We start from the raw sequence: 16,695 nt of genomic DNA on the forward strand, positions 1-16,695 counted from the left end.
ACTGTTTCTTATGAAACAGGAAACTGTAGATGTATTATAAGTTGTATAATTTTGAGGTTTGACCTATTTGAGAAATATTCTTTAGAATCAGTCTAAGGATACGTTCTCATGAGCACAAAACACCTAGAGGGTAAGGTCACATATGCAGTATTTGCTGCTGTGTATTTTCCTACCCAGTGAAGTCAATGGGTAGCTAAATCAACTGCATGTTTTTCTACCCATTGACTTCAATAGGTGGGAAAATATTCAGCAGCAAAATACTGCACGTGTGACCCTATATTTTTTATGTGGAAAATGCAATGATTTCTGTGTCCAAAACAGCATGTTGTTACTGCCTATGTTGCCCCTACTCACACACTTTCTTGCTGCCCATTGCTCAGATAGCTGTGCTAACTTACACAAAATAATTTTTAACCTGTGTCTGCCTACCCATAAGTCAGTCTCCAACATGTCCTTCCTCTTTTCCCCAGGGAACCACTGCTTGAAAGAAACAATAAAAATTCAACACTCTCAGGGGTGTGGAAATTTAAAAAAAAAAACTACTTGTCCAAGGGACTAAAGCAGAACACAACCTACTTGTCCCTCAAGAAAATCCACTTGTCCTGGCAGATAAAATAATTTCCACCAAAATAGTACGATCCCCCCCCCCACTAGACCACCAGGGATGGATATAAGATCCTTTAGACACTGCTGACAGCGGTGATCTAATGGTTAATAGGCGATCGCAGTATGCCAGGCTATTAGCGGCGGGAGAGCTGTAGCTCCTCTTACGCCTGAGCCAAGCCCAGAAAAGTCTAGATATAACTTTTTGATCACCTTATAAAAAATTTCTCATATGAAGTGACCAAAAATGAGCAATTCTGGACTATTTTTTTACATTTACACCGTTCACCGTACGGTTTAATTAACATCAAATTTTAATAGTCTGGACATTTCCACATGTAGCGATACCACTTATGTTTATTTTTGTACATTATTTTTAAAGAAAATTGGAAACTTTTATTAGGAAAGGGGCTTATTCACATGTATAAGCACTTTTTAAAATATTTTAATCACTTTTTTTCAGTCTCAATAGGGAATTATGTTACTGGGGGGGGGGGGGGGGTCTGCTTCTCCAGTTTATATGGTGCATTTTGTGTCAGAAAATGCTGGAAGTTGCATTTAGTTACTAGATAACTACAACACCCAGCATGCCCTGATACAGCCTATGGTTGTGTGGGTGTTGCAGCATGTTGCACTGTATAGTAGTACAGTTAAGGTTATTGTGTAACATGCTGGGAGTTGTAGTTTTGGTCTGTGTCAAGGAATACTGGGAATTGCAGTTAGTAACTACAACACCCAGCATGCCCTGATGCAGCCTATAGCTCTGCAGCTGACCCGAACCAAAACTACAACTCCCAGCATGTTACACTTTATAGTTCTACAGTTTAGGTTATGGTCCAACATGCTGGGAGTTGTAGTTTTGGTTCAGGAGTGTTTGTGTGCATCCGTGGGGCTCTTGGTTGGCGGGTGAGTATGAAGGGGGCGGGATTCTGGGGGTGTAATTTAGTGCGGGGGCCACTAAAAATAAATAAAATTAGATGGCACAACTGCCCTAATGCCCGACGTGACAGTCCGCTCCTATACAAAACATTCATGCATACACATCATACATACACTAGCCACTGCCCCCATATACATACACACACACACACACCCCCACCACATCATACATTACATACACACATACACTCACACCATACATATACACCATACATATGCACACATCATACATACACCTGCCGCTGCCCCCCCCCCCCACATCATACATTACATACACATCACACTTAGACATTATACACACATTATACATTACATACACATCACACATAGACATTATACACACATCATACATTACATACATACACATCACACTTAGACATTATACACACATCATACATTACATACACATCACACATAGACATTATACACATCACACATAGACATCATACACACATACACTCACACCATACATATCCACCAGTGTTTCCCAACCAGGGTGCCTCCAGCTGTTGCAAAACTACAACTCCCAGCATGCCCAGGGCATGCTGGGAGTTGTAGTTTTGCAACAGCTGGAGGCACCCTGGTTGGGAAACACTGATATACACCATACATATGCACACATCATACATACACCTGCCGCTGCCCCCCCATCATACATTACATACACACATCACACATACACTCAGACCATACATATACAACCACCCTTCCTGCCGCCGCCTGCATTCTCGGCCTCCTCACCTGAGCCGCCATGAGTGGACATCAGAGCTGTAGTCCCGGCCGGTGTGAGGTGAGATTTCCGTCCTCCCCCTGCTCTGTGTTTTCCCCGTGCAAACTAGCAACTGCCCCGTGGTGGATTAGGTCCTGTCTAGACAGAGACGGGGAGAGGGAGGGGGAGCTGAGTGCGGGGGATGGAGCTGTGCACGGAGCTGTCTATATCCTTTCTCTCACCCTGCTGTGTCTTCTGAGCTCCGTCCATCCTCCGAGAGGGGAGATAAGGGGGCTCTGCAGTCAGCTGGAGGCCGCCACCCCCCCATACACTCTGAGTGATGGTGGGAGGTGGAGACTTCCATCGGCTCCTGCGCCTCACACCGACATTAAAGAAAAATAAGGGGGAAGTCTGTCTGTCCCTGCTCGCCCGATACAGGGCTAAATCTATAAACAATTCACCTGCCCGGCACCCAAAACTACTTGTCCCGGGCGTCGGGCTATAGGATTTCCACATCCCTTGCTCTGGTGGTGGTCTTTATAAATGTTTTTTTGTGGTTTAATAGCTTTTTGACACAAACAGTAGCAGGGTTCTGACAAAAACCTGATGTCAAATCTGTCTTGGAAATTATGAACAGATTATGATGTTGTTAATAGAGTACAAACTAGAAAAGATTTGGGGGGGCTCAACCAAATAAAAACATAGGTGCAGCTCTAGTGTTTAACCCCTTAAGGACCAAGGATGTACTGGTACGTCCTTGGTCCTGCTCCCGTGATATAACGCGGGGTTACACGGTAACCCCGCATCATATGACGGCAGGCCCGGCGTTATAGTGAAGCCTGGACCCGCCGCTAATAGCGCGCAGCGCCAATCGCGGCGCCGGGCGCTTTTAACACTTCAGCCGCGCGGCTAAAAGCGAAAGTGAAACCATGCCGGTTAACTCAGTGGGCTGTTCGGGATAGCCGCGGCGAAATTGCGGCATCCCGAACAGCTTACAGAACAGCGGGAGGGCCCCTACCTGCCTCCTCACTGTCCGATCGCCGAATGCCTGCTCAGTGCCTGAGATCCAGGCATGAGCAATCATGCGGCAGAATCGTCGATCACTGGTTTCCTATGAGAAACCAGTGATCAATGATAAAGATCAGTGTGTGCAGTGTTATAGGTCCCTATGGGAGCTATAACACTGCAAAAAAAAGTGGGGGAAAAAAGTGAATGAATATCATATAACCCCTTCCCTATTAAAAGTTTGAATCACCCCCCTTTTCCCATAAAAAAAAAAAAAAAAACAGTGTAAATAAACATGTATGGCATCACCGCGTGCGGAAATGTCCGAATTATAAAAATATCATTAATTAAACCGCTCGGTCAATGGCGTGCGCGCAAAAAAATTCCAAAGTCCAAAATAGTGCATTTTTGGTCACTTTTTATATAATTTAATATCAATAAGTCCTATCAATGCAAAAATGGTACAGTTAAAAACTTCAGATCACGGCGCAAAAAATGAGCCCTCATACCGCCCCATACACGGGAAAAATAAGTTATAGGCGTCAGAAGATGACAATTTTAAACGTATAAATTTTCCTGCATGTAGTTATGATTTTTTCCAGAAGTACGACAAAATCAAACCTATATAAGTAGGGTATCATTTTAATCGTATGGACCTACAGAATAAAGATAAGGTGTCATTTTTACCTAAAAATGTACTACGCAGAGCAGAAACGGAAGCCCCCAAAAGTTACAAAACTGCGTTTTTTTTTTCAATTTTGTCGCACAATGATTTTTTTTCCCATTTCACCGTAGATTTTTGGGCAAAATGACTGACGTCATTACAAAGTAGAATTGGTGGCGCAAAAAATAAGCAATCGTATGGATTTTTAGGTGCAAAATTGAAAGTTATGATTTTTTAAAGGCAAGGAGCAAAAAACGAAAATGCAAAAAACGGAAAAAACCCCAGTCCTTAAGGGATTAAAAAGGTCCACAATAAAAAAAAAAAAAAACACGCACACCAAATGAAAAATACGATGCTTTATTAATTACACATGATACACGGAAACTCTCTAAAATTAACGAAAACATGCCCATGAAAGGTGAAAAACTCCACGTGGGGTGGGGGGCCATACATCCCACCCCCAGGGCGCTCTAATCCCAATACTGTGTGTGCAACTGTCCCCAATAAACTTGTATGCAGTTCTATGTAAACCCAACTCCTGCCCAGTAAAACCAAGTCACAGTTAAATAACAGATTCATTCTAATGTGGTGACTAGGTGGTGCAGGTAATAGTGTAGGGTATGTTGGTATTAACCCTATGTTGTCGTGACGCCAGAATGAGGTTTTCCTTAGATTAATGATCCTACCGCCAACCGTCCCTGAAACGGTAGGGAGAAATAATGGAATGTCCACAGCAGATATTTGATGAAACCGGAATAAACTTTACTGCTTATTTTATGCAACTGCAGTTAACAGAACAGTCTTTGTATAGAGGACCGTAGTCCAGGTTCCTCACAGGTTTGCTGGGACTTCTGAATACAATGAGCTTTGGTTTACTAGCCACAGTGCTACTGGTTTGAAGACAATTGAGTTGCAGCAGTCACTCAGGATTTTAGTATTTTTGAGTTGGATGACTCAGTTTAGTGGCTGCGGAAGATTAGGCTTCAGGCCTAGCTTGGATTGATGATTTGTGCTGAGATGTGCTTTCTCTCATAATCCGGCAGGAAGAGAGAGAATTTAGTGGCAGCAGCCCCTTATATATTAAGGGGGTGGGACAAAGCTCATTGGTCAGACAAACCTGTCAGTCCTGACCTCTGGAACTCTGGGTATATCACATGACCCAAAGGTCCTTAAACCATAGCATAACATAAATTAAAGGCACGTCCTCTAAGGTCCTATACATAGGTATCCTATACGAATTAAATATATAAATATATACATTAGATATTAGCATATTAAGAGGCGACTAGGGATTAGCCCTTCAGGAGAGCCCATTATCATGGAGGGACTCTGGCTGAGGGGACTCCAGACAAAAAGGACAGGACATGTCCTGTACCGGGACACCTCAGATATATAACCTCATCCCATATGCCTGCCCACAATGTGCTCACATGGTGAAGGGACCATGAATATTTATGATGTGGGAGGACATATGGGAGCCTCATTATATTCAGGTTCACCCACACTATATCCCTTTGTATTGGGTTTATTGTGGGTGAACCAGCTGTTAGTTTACCTCTAAATCTGTTTGTTTCTCCGGAGATGGCCATGGTAATGGTGTTTTTTCAGCTGCCTGGGTTCCTTTCCCTACTGAAATAAAGTTCTATACTCTATTGTTGTGATTATTAATGAGGGGGAGGGGGTTTGGTCTTGTCGATAGTTCATATCATTGTCCGTAGACTAGAGGTGGAAAATACTTTAAAAAGTGGGTAATACCAGGTCTGTCCAGTGCCCTGTAATGGCTTTAAGGCTGCATTTGCTATTGCTGTGTCCTTCTAGAACCATTGTTGAGGCTACTCCCCTGCATAGTAATAGTCTATTTTAGGAACACCAGTGAAATTTCCAGGATACGTTGGCATTCTTGAAAGGATTAGCTAAAATTTCAGTTCGCGTCATTCATGGGCCTATGTGTTTGACAGCTGGTACTGGCACCAGGCACTAAATATAGCATCATTCATTTTTTTTTCTTTCTGAAATATCCACCCACTGCAAAGAACATATGAAGCCAGGCTCTGTAATAGCATTCCACATTACTAACAGTATCGATACCGCAGGAGGATGTATATAGTTTAATATAAACTAAAATTAGATGCAATAAATCTTTTGTCATTCTGAATATAAAAATACAAACAAGATATGGCAGTAAAGTTCATTTTAGGACATGCATACAGTGGGGCAAAAAAGTATTTAGTCAGCCACCAATTGTTCAAGTTCTTGCAGTTAAAAAGATGAGGCCTGTAATTTTTACCATAAATATACCTCAAATATGAGACATAATGAAGCAAAAAACCATAAAATAACACTGTCTGATTTTTAAAGAATTTATTTGCAAATTATGGTGGAGAATAAGTATTTGGTCAATAGCAAAAGTTCATCTCATTACTTTGTTATAGACCCTTTGTTGACAATGACAGAGGTCAAACGTTTTCTGTAAGTATTCACAAGGTTTTCACACACTGTTGCTGGTATTTTGACCCATCCTCCCCTGCTCTAGAGATCTGCATGATGTTTTGGGGCTGTCGCTGGGCAGCACAGACATTCAACTCCCTCCAAAGGTTTTCTATGGGGTTGAGATCGGGAGACTAGCTAGGCCACTCCAGGACCTAGAAATGCTTCTTACGAAGCCACTCCTTCGTTGCCCGGGCAATGGGTTTGGGATCATTGTCATGCTGAAAGACCCAGACACGTTTCATCTTCAATGCCCTTGCTCATGGAAGGAGGTTTTCACTCAAAATCTCACTAAAAATGGCCCCATTCACTCTTTCCTTTACAAGGATCAGTCGTCCTGGTCCTTTTGCTGAAAATCAGCCCCAAAGCATGATGTTTCCACCCCCATGCTTCACAGTAGATATGGTGTTCTTGTTCTTTGAAGGCAGCTCAGCATTCTTTCTCCTCCAAACACGACGAGTTGAGTTTTTACCAAAAAGTTCTACTTTGGTTTCATCTGACCATAGGACATTCTCCCAATCCCCTTGTGGATCATCCAAATGCTCTCTAACAAACTTCAGACAGGCCCGGACATGTACTGGCTTAAAGGGGTATTCCAGGATTTTTTTTTTATTTGACTATGCTACAGGGGCTGTGAAGTTAAACAATTCTCACAATTCTTCTGTGATTTTCACTCTAATATTTATTTTTACCAGCATACAAAATAACTTGTCTCAGATTTTTCCCAGCTTGCAATGCGGCTGAGTCCTGACTCACTAGTCAGCTGATGACAGGGAGCCTGTCTGCTTCAATGGGTGAAGGGATCAATCTGCAACTAATGAAAAAGCTGTAAGCACCCTGATTGAAAACCACACTGATATGAATGGATGCAGCTCATTTATATTTCAATGGGTGGGGTGGCTGATGTGTGGGAGCAAGGAAGATGGAATTGTGGGATTTGTAGTAAAAAAAAAAAGTCAAACAAACAGGAAATACTAGTTCACAAAAAGCTAGCCACAGTGTTATGGTAATCTCACAACATAGCCATTTAGCCCCAAGACAAGCGCAGACCCTTTCTAAGCATGTCCATTACTGTCTGCCAGGTACGTACTAAATTCACCTTATGGTGGAGAGCCCCTGCAGGGGGACACGTCTGGCACTGCATGATTTGAGTCCCAGGTGGTGTAGTGTGTTACGGATGGTAGCCTTTGTTACTTTGGTCCCAGCTCTTTACAGGTCGTTCACTAGGTCCCCTGTGTGGTTCTGGAATTTTTGCCCACCGTTCTTGTGATCATTTTGACACCACGGGGTGAGATCTTTCGTGGATTACCATATCAAGGGAGATTTATCAGTGGTCTTGTATGTCTTCCATTTTCAAATTGCTGATTTCTTCACACCAAGCTGCTTGCCTATTGCAGATTCAGTCTTGCCAGCCTGGTGCATGTCTACAATTTTGTTTCTGGTGTCCTTCGACAGCTCTTTGGGCTTGACCATAGTAGAGTTTGTAGTGTGACTGTTTGAACTTATCAGTATAAAAGACTCCTGTCCACAGCATCAAACTGGTGCCATTAATACAGGTAACGAGTGGAGGACAGAGGAGACTCTTAAAGAAGTTACAGGTCTTTGAGAGCCAGAAATCTTGCCTGTTTGTAGGTGACCAAATACTTATTTTCCACTATAATTTGCAAATAAATTCTTAAAGAATCAGACAATGTGATTTTATGGATTTTTTTTTTCTCATTATGTCTCTCATACTTGAGGTATACCAATGATGAAAATTACAGGTGCCTCTCATCTTTTAAAGTGGGAGAACTTGCACAATTGGTGGCTGACTAAATACTTTTTTTTTTTTTTCTCCACTGTATCCCTATTATGCTGCTTCATGCTTGGGATAGTGTTTATGTTCTGCTTTAATCTCCGGTGATGGGACATATGTTAGACGTAGATAAATACGTTTAGCCTGAAACTGGGCATCGATGGTAGATGATAAATGTCTGCTGAAATATACAATTCTGTTTTAAGTATTGATAACTAAGATCTGCCTAAAATGTTTTCTGTCATATGTGGGGAAGGGGGGGTCAACGGTGGTCTCCCTATTTATTTTTTTCCCAAATTTTGGGGAAAAAACCCTAGAACATGCATTGGTTCAAAATGTTTGTATGCAAATAATGGTACAAATGAAAACTATAGCTTATGACAAAAAAAACAAGCCCTCGTAAAGCTGGCAACAAAGTTATAAATATATTATATATATATGTGTGTGTGTGTATATATATATTATATATATATATATATATATATATATATATATATATATATATATATATATATTATATATTTATATATTATATATTATATATATTATATATATATATTTATATTATGTCTCTATCTCTCTACCCTCCTCAGGCAAGCCAGATCACCCTGCTCTGTACTGACAAGGGGCAAAAACCCCGAAATATGTCTGCAGATGGGTCGATACTTCCCTTTTGGGGAGTAGTCTGGCTTTGCATATTTCCCGTTGAGCTTTTTATATTCCTTAACAGGAGCTAAGCTGATACCAGGGAACACTACCTGAAAAGGTTGTGTAATGAGCTGCTTTGCATATTCCCCTACCCAGAATGCCTGTGGAGTGCTAAATGGCCTAACCTGAATCTCCGTTACACCTGAAGAGGTGTCCTCTCCCTGAGGAAAGTACTGACCCCCGTCTATCTCTATCTCTACCCTCTACCCCTGTACAGTTCTTCACTCATGGAGTCTGAACTGGGACCCTGAACAGTGTAGACTAGCGGCCAATGCTATTAGGACTTGGTAAGTCTATATTTCTCAAACATGACATTATCAGAAATGCTTGTTTATTTGAAATATAGTAAATTTCACGTTTAGCATCCATTTAGACCTATATATCTTAATGGCACAACCCCTTTTTAACCACTTTCCACTATAGGACGTATGCATACCTCCCAGCACCCTGACACTTTCACGCGCTGGGACGTATGCAAACGTCCTAGCGATCTCCTGCACCGCCGCGGGCTGCACAGGAGATCGGCGGCGGGACCCAGCGGTCAATCACTATTGCCGCTATTGCGTTGATCCGGGCAGCATTAACCCCCTTAAGGACGGACCCATCTTTTTTACCTTAATGACCAGGCTTTTTTATTTTATTTTATTTTTTTAATTGACATGTCTCTTTAAATGGTAATAACTTTAGAACGCTTTTTCTAAGCGGAGTGATTCTTTGTTTTTTCATGACCTCTTGTCATGCAGCATTTTTTTGTGAAAAACTTCAAAATTTCTGGCTTTTTTTTTTTTTTTAATGGTGTACACTGTGCGGTAAGTGTTCTATATATTCTGTGGGTAGGTGCGATTATGGTGATACCCATTTTATATATCTTTTTATGTTCTTTTCTGAGCAAAATTATTTTTCTGCCATTCGTTTTCCAACAGTGGTAACTTTTTATTTTTTTTATTTTTTTATTTATGTATTTTTTTGTCCAATATCATTGAGTGAGGGCTTATTTTTTGCGGGATGAGCTGTACTTTTTATTGGTATAATTTTTGTGCTACCTTTTTTTTTTTTTTTTAATCTTTTTTTTTTTTTCGATATTTGTACTAAAATTGGTGAATTTTATTTAATTTTTTACAGTTTACCATGTGGGATCATTTACATTATAGTTTGATAGAACACGTCATTACGGACATGGCAATACCTATTATGTATTTGATTTGTGTTTTTGATCTTTTTTTTTAGTGAGGGCTTTTATTGGGAAAGGGGCATTTTTTATTTCATACTTTTATTGGAGAACTTTTTATTTTTTACACAGGTTATACTATTTTGCAATACATTTGTACTGCGGCACAGCATGACCCGATTAGCTGAACACAGTACAGCATGTGCGATCCAGCCTGTGGCAGGATCTCACAGGCTTCCGTAGCAAGCAGACAGGAGGTCATGATCTGACCTCCTGCCATAGCAACCAACCAGCCGTTGGTGAACAGGGGAGCGCACACACTTTCAACACCATAGATGCATGATCAGGATTGATCACGGCATCTATGGGGTTAATGCTGCCGGGATCGGCGCGATCGTGGCCCCGGCAGCTGCGTCAGTACTCCGGCTGTGATTGACAGCCGGGTGCCGCTGCCGATCTCCTGTGGTGCCCGCGGCTGTGCATGAGATCGCTAGGACATATGCATACATCCCAGCGCGCGAACGTGTTGGGATGTATGCATACGTCCTATAGCGGGAAGGTGTTAACTATATAGATGCCGTGATCAATCCTGATCACGCATCTATGGTGTTGAAGGGGAGCGCGTTCACCAACGGCGGCGCCACGGTACGATCGCTATGGCAGCAGGAGGTCAGATCATAGGCTAGATCGCACAGGCTGTATCGGGTCATACTGTGCTGCAGTCCAAAGTTTTTGCACCATAGTATAACCTGTAAAGAATAAAATAAAAAAAAATTCTTCAATAAAAGTATGAAGTGTAAAAAATAAAATAAATGCCTCTTTCCAATAAAAGCCCTGTATTATCACCAAAAAAGATCAAAAACACAAATCATATACATAATAGGGGAGATTTATCAAAACCTGTCCAGAGGAAAAGTTGCTGAGTTGCCCATAGCAACCACAGATCGCTTCTTTCAATTTTCAGAGGCCTTTTCAAAAATGAAAGAAGCAATCTGATTAGTTGCTATGGGCAACTCAGCAACTTTTCCTATAGCAATTGCCACATGCGTAATGATGTTTACTATAAAACTATAATGTAAATTATCCTGCACAGTGAACGCCGTAAAAAAGCGCAAAATTCAACAATTTTGGTACAAATAGCGGAATAAAAAAGATCAAATGGTGGCACGTATTACAAAAATAACAATAAAAAGTACAGCTCATCCCGCAAAAAATAAGCCCTTACTCAATGGTGTCGGACGTAAAATAAAAAAGTTACGGCTGTTGGAAAATGGCAGAAAAAGTATTTTGCTCAGAAAAGGAAAGAGAACATAGAAAGCTATATAAAATGGGTATCGCCATAATCATACTGACCACAGAATAAATGTAACATCCCTTTAAACGCAGTGTACACCATAAAATATATAAGTCAGAAATTTTTCAGTTTTTCACAATAATTTGGGGTTCTTCACTTAAAATGCTGCATATGTCAACAAAAATGCACCACTTAGAATAACGTACAATGTCACGAAAAAGCAATCTCAGAATCGCTCTGCTCAGAAAGTGTTCTAAAGTTATTACCATTTAAAGAGACACATGTCAAAAAAAAAAAAAGCCTGGTCATTAAAGTAAAAAATGGGTCTGTGCTTGACGACAAAAGATGTGTATTTACGTCCTCCGCCGGCTCCCGTGATATTTTTAAACGTATAAATTTTCCTGCATGTAGTTTATGATTTATTCCAGAAGTACGACGAAATTAAACCTGTATAAGTAGGGTATCCTTTTAACCATATTGACCTACAGAATAATGTGGTGTTATTTTTACCGAAAAATGAACTGCGTAGAAGCAGAAGCCCCCAAAAGTTACAAAATTGCGTTTTTTTTCTTCGATTTTGTCGCACCATGATTTTTTTTTTACCATTTTGCCGTGGATTTTTGGGTAAAATGACTGTCGCTGCAAAGTAGAATTGGTGACGCATTTTTGCCTATGGCCGGGAAACCGCATACGACCGAAAACGCAGCCGACCGGCGGCTACGGTTCACTCCGGTCGGCTCATAGACATGCATTAAATGCGGTTCCCGAAAACGGCTGAGTGCGGGCGCCGCGATTCCTCCCCCCCCCTCCCCCGCCTCTTCTCCCCCCAGCCGTATACGGGAACTGTGCAAGTACAAAACGTGGTGTGAACCTAGCCTTACCTAGGTGAATATATGGCTCTTCCATGCACTATGGGAAGAAAATAAGCTAGCAGAGGCATCCGCCACACACCATGATGGGTGAAAATGGCGGCCAGAGGGCTTCAGCTTATCTTGTATATGCTCACTAATAGTTACTACTTCACTAGATATATAACTGATGTGTAACTAGATATCACAAGGATAATGTTTTATCCTCTTACTCTGTTATATTTTTTTCTCTTTGATTGTTTTACTTGTTTCTAAACATGTCTATGATGTAATAGCATGTAAATACTTGGTTTATTCTTTAAAACCCAATAAAAATACTTGAAAGCAGAGGGCTTCAGCTTACACTGATCAAATTCTATGCTATGACTTTGACCATCAAAGCAGTTGGACTATTGCTGCGTATAGTGAATAAAAGATAACGTGTCATTGTTTACCCTACAGTTCACTATGTAAAAAAAACCTTCTCTCCCCCCCCCCAAGGTTTTTTTTTCATTATATATTATGGTAAAGTACCATTACAAAGTACAATTTTATATCAGACAGGAGGCTTGTATCAAAATGCATATTCCTTCTTTATTAAACTCACTAGCAGAAAGAAATGCAAAGTAACTTTAACATTGAAAGAAAAAACCTGGATGCAGGTCACCTAGCAACCTGACCGCACCCTAATCACCATTCCCACCAATCCCATCCAACTTGCTCCTTATAAAACTGGCTCCGGCTCCACCCTCATCCTCTTTCTTTCTGCTCACTAGCTGCTTACCAGATAAGTACCCTGAGTGCTTAGATTTCTTGTTAGTGTTTTTCATGTGACAAGTTTGATTTTCTTTTTTCTTTTTACCCCTTGGCACACTTGGAACTCTGGTTCCGGACTTTATCTATTCTGCCTGGGGTTTTTTCGTTTTTACTTTTGTCCCCGGCGTAGATACGGTATACGCCGGGGCTGGTAGGTGTTTTTTTATCCTGTTAGTGTTTCCATTCCGCCGGGTCGGGGCGCGCTCCGGTTCTAAAAACCGGTTCCGCGCCTCACCTGTCGGCGTTCTTTGGTTTCCCCGTTGTCCCTGGTGTCCCCTGTACTCACCGCCATTGCTGGTGACGTCAGGGTGCTGTTGTCTGGGCCCGCCCTTCTTCTCGGCCTGTGCGAGCGAATCTTTGTGCGCTGGCCGTGTGTCTAGCCGGGCCTGGGGGCGGGAGCTAGCCACGCCCCCTCCCCTCTGCCTGTATAGCTGCGTTACGAGCCTCGTTTTGACAGCAGCGCCGGCGAGAGCGCTCTGCAGCACTGTCGGCGGCAGGTACCTGCAGAGAGAGTGGTGATTTATTGCTCTCTCTGCAGGTCTTTGACTGTGTTTCATATATATTTATTCTTGTGTACATTAATACACGGCAGTCTAATTCTGGGGTGTGTGGGGATCATCTTTCCCTCTCCACACCCTCTCACCCCCCCCCCCTCTCTTTTTCTATTTGAATTAAACTTTACTGTTTTTTCTCTTCTCCACAGATCCTTGGGTATCCATTTTTCTCCCCACGTCAGATTTTCTAATTATGTCTGTTGATAATGGTACCATGACCCTGGGGGAGGGCCCCAATAACACGCAGCAGACGGAATCTATGTCTGCGGATCAAATTATCGCGCTGGTCAATAAGTCGGTGCAATTGGCCTTGACATCGGCCATGTCATCCCTTAATGATGTCATTACTAATTCTGTGTCGATGGCGATGCTGAGTACTCGTCGCGATGCGTATGCCCCTCCACCTACCGTGTCTAATTTGGAGGTAGTTGATGCAGGAGCTTCTAGCTCAAAAAAACCCGGCAAGTCTGACCGGAAGAAAAACCACACATCGGACTTTCAGACCTCTCCTGTGGCGGGAGATTGCATAAATAATCAAGCCAACCCCATATCTGGGGGCGATGACCAATCGCGGGGGAAACGTCCCTTGCACAAGGAAGATGGCCTAGTGCACAAGGCCGCTAGGGCGGCTAAACGGGTAAAACCCAACACTTTTGTGGACGACTCTGAGGTGGAATCGGAGGACGAGTCGGTGCTGTCCCAGTCGGTTGACTCGGGTGATGAGGTGGACGCTGATTACAAGGAAGAGGGAGCGGCCCTAGGCGACCCCGTTAATGAGGGCATAGTCTCTCCAAATGCTATCCTCGATTCCCAGGGCATGCCATTCTTTGACCCTGAGGACATTAAGCACCCACGGTCTGGGGAGTGGACCCCCATTCCGGAAGTGGCGAAATACTTGGAGGCCTGGCTCCGTAAACCATTGGGCAAAAGTAATCGTAATAAACTCCGTGCGGAGTGTCCTCGGCCTTCTCTGGCCAATCAGGTGGCGGTTACTCCCGAATTAGATCCTATATTGGTCAAATATCTGGTGAAATCGGGAAAAAATCCAAAAAGAGGATTGACCGCTCTTTTCGGTCGGTCCAGGATAAGTTGTTGGACCTCCTCGGCCCCATAACCAAGATCCTTAATATGGCGGAGCGGGCTGTCGCCTCTGGCGAACAGGTAGACGCAGCGACCCTGAAAGGGTGGGCAGTCCGAGCTGCTTGCCTTTTGGGTAATGCTAACTCTGCCGCATCGACTGAACGTCGACGGTCCATTCTCATGCGCTTGGACCCGCAACTTTCACATTTAGCTACGGATGAACCGGGCCCTTCCTCTGAGGGGCTGTTGTTCGGGGATTCCCTGTTAAAAAATATAAACAAATTTGCGGGCTTGTTTTCTGGCCTTGACAAAGCCCAAAATTCCCTAAAAAAGAATCTGGGAAACAAGGTTTTCGGAAAGGCAGGAAGGGGTAGGGGTCGCCCTTCCGGCCGTGGTACCTACTTTAGACCCTATCATAGAGGCACGGGGCAGTATGTCCAGGATCGATCTCAGACCCCGATGGTTGCTGCAGCAGTTGCCCCCACACAGTTCTTTCCAGCGAGAGGGAGGCCCTGGAGGGCTAGAGGTGCCCACGGATTCCCGAGAGGCAGGAGCACAGGTGGGTCTAACTGTCCCAGTCGTGACACAATATGCCTGTGGGGGGCAGGATTCGTTTTTTTATCCACGCTTGGTCCCGGATTACGGTAGATCCGTGGGTCCTTCAGGTGGTGTCGGGTTACACCATAGAGTTTGTCCACGCCGATTCAACGGCGGGTGCTGGGTCCTCTCCATTTTTCGAAAGCAGACCGGTTACTGGTTCAGGTTGAGATCGAAGATCTCTAACTCAAACGAGCCATACATCCGGTAGACGAGTATTCTCAGCAGTATCTTCTTGGTAAAGAAGAAGGATGGCGGTCATCGACCGGTCATAAATCTAAGAGATCTGAACGAGTACGTGCTATATCGCCACTTCAAGATGGAGGGCGTTCATCTTCTCAGGGACTTATTGCTCCCAGGAGATTGGTTGGCAAAAATCGACCTGAAAGACGCGTATCTCACGGTACCGATTATCTGTCCTCCCAACCTTTCCTACAGTTCATGTGGGAGGGACAGACCTGGGAGTTTTCTTGTCTCCCGTTCGGTCTGTCGTCAGCCCCATGGTGTTTCACCAAACTTTTGAAACCGGTGGTGGCGTGTCTACGAAGTCGAGGAGTGAGATTGATCATTTATCTAGACGATATCTTGATCATGTCTCGATCGTACGATCAGGCTCGGATACATGTGGGCTGGACCATGTCCCTGCTGGAGGATTTGGGGTTTCTCATCAACGAGAAAAAAATCTGTCCTGGTTCCGGCCCAGGTGATGGAGTTCTTAGGTTTTGTGGTGAATACGAAGTTGGCGACTTTGAGTCTGCCCAACAAGAAGCTTGCGGTGCTCCGCAAAGAAATAAGGAATTTGTTGCGCAAGGAGATGGTGACTTTGCGAGCGGTGGCTCGCATTGTGGGCCTGTTGGCAGCCTCGGTGCAAGCGATTTTTCCGGCACCGCTTCAATACAGAGCGCTGCAGAGGTTGAAGAATGTTCATCTGTCAGGCGGCCTGACGTACGAGACTCTGGTCCCTCTGTCGCAAGAAGCGCGAGAGGAATTACGGTGGTGGCTTCAGCATGTCCAGGATTGGAATGGGAGGTCAATCTTCAATTCCAAACCGGACTTGATTATAGAGTCGGATGCCAGTCTCGAAGGGTGGGGCGCCCGGTGCGGGTCGTCCACCACGGGTGGGGGGGGGGGGGCGCAAATGGTCCCCGATCGAGGCGCAGTTACACATCAATTGCCTGGAGTTACCAGCGGGTACGTTCGCACTGCGCAGTTTTGTGCCCCGACGGAGAGATTGTTGTGTGCTCATACGCATGGACAATATCTCCGCTGTACAATATGTCAACCGTTTGGGGGGCACCAGGTCGAGACAACTGTCGGATCTGGCGAAGGAGCTGTGTTTTTCTGCCTGGAGAGGAACATTGTTCTTCAGGCGGAATATTTACCGGGCGTTTCCAATTCAGTTGCGGATTGGAATTCCAGACACCTGGT

At 43.6% G+C, this 16,695-nt stretch overlaps 1 protein-coding gene across 2 annotated transcripts in view; it reads left to right on the top strand.

The window, feature by feature from the left end:
* PPP2R3B (protein phosphatase 2 regulatory subunit B''beta) overlaps nt 1-16,695 on the top strand; it is a 104,941-nt gene that overhangs the window by 9,501 nt on the left and 78,745 nt on the right. The window lies entirely within an intron of this gene.

The sequence above is a fragment of the Hyla sarda genome, chromosome 2 (assembly GCF_029499605.1).
Source record: "Hyla sarda isolate aHylSar1 chromosome 2, aHylSar1.hap1, whole genome shotgun sequence".
NCBI lineage: Eukaryota > Metazoa > Chordata > Amphibia > Anura > Hylidae > Hyla > Hyla sarda.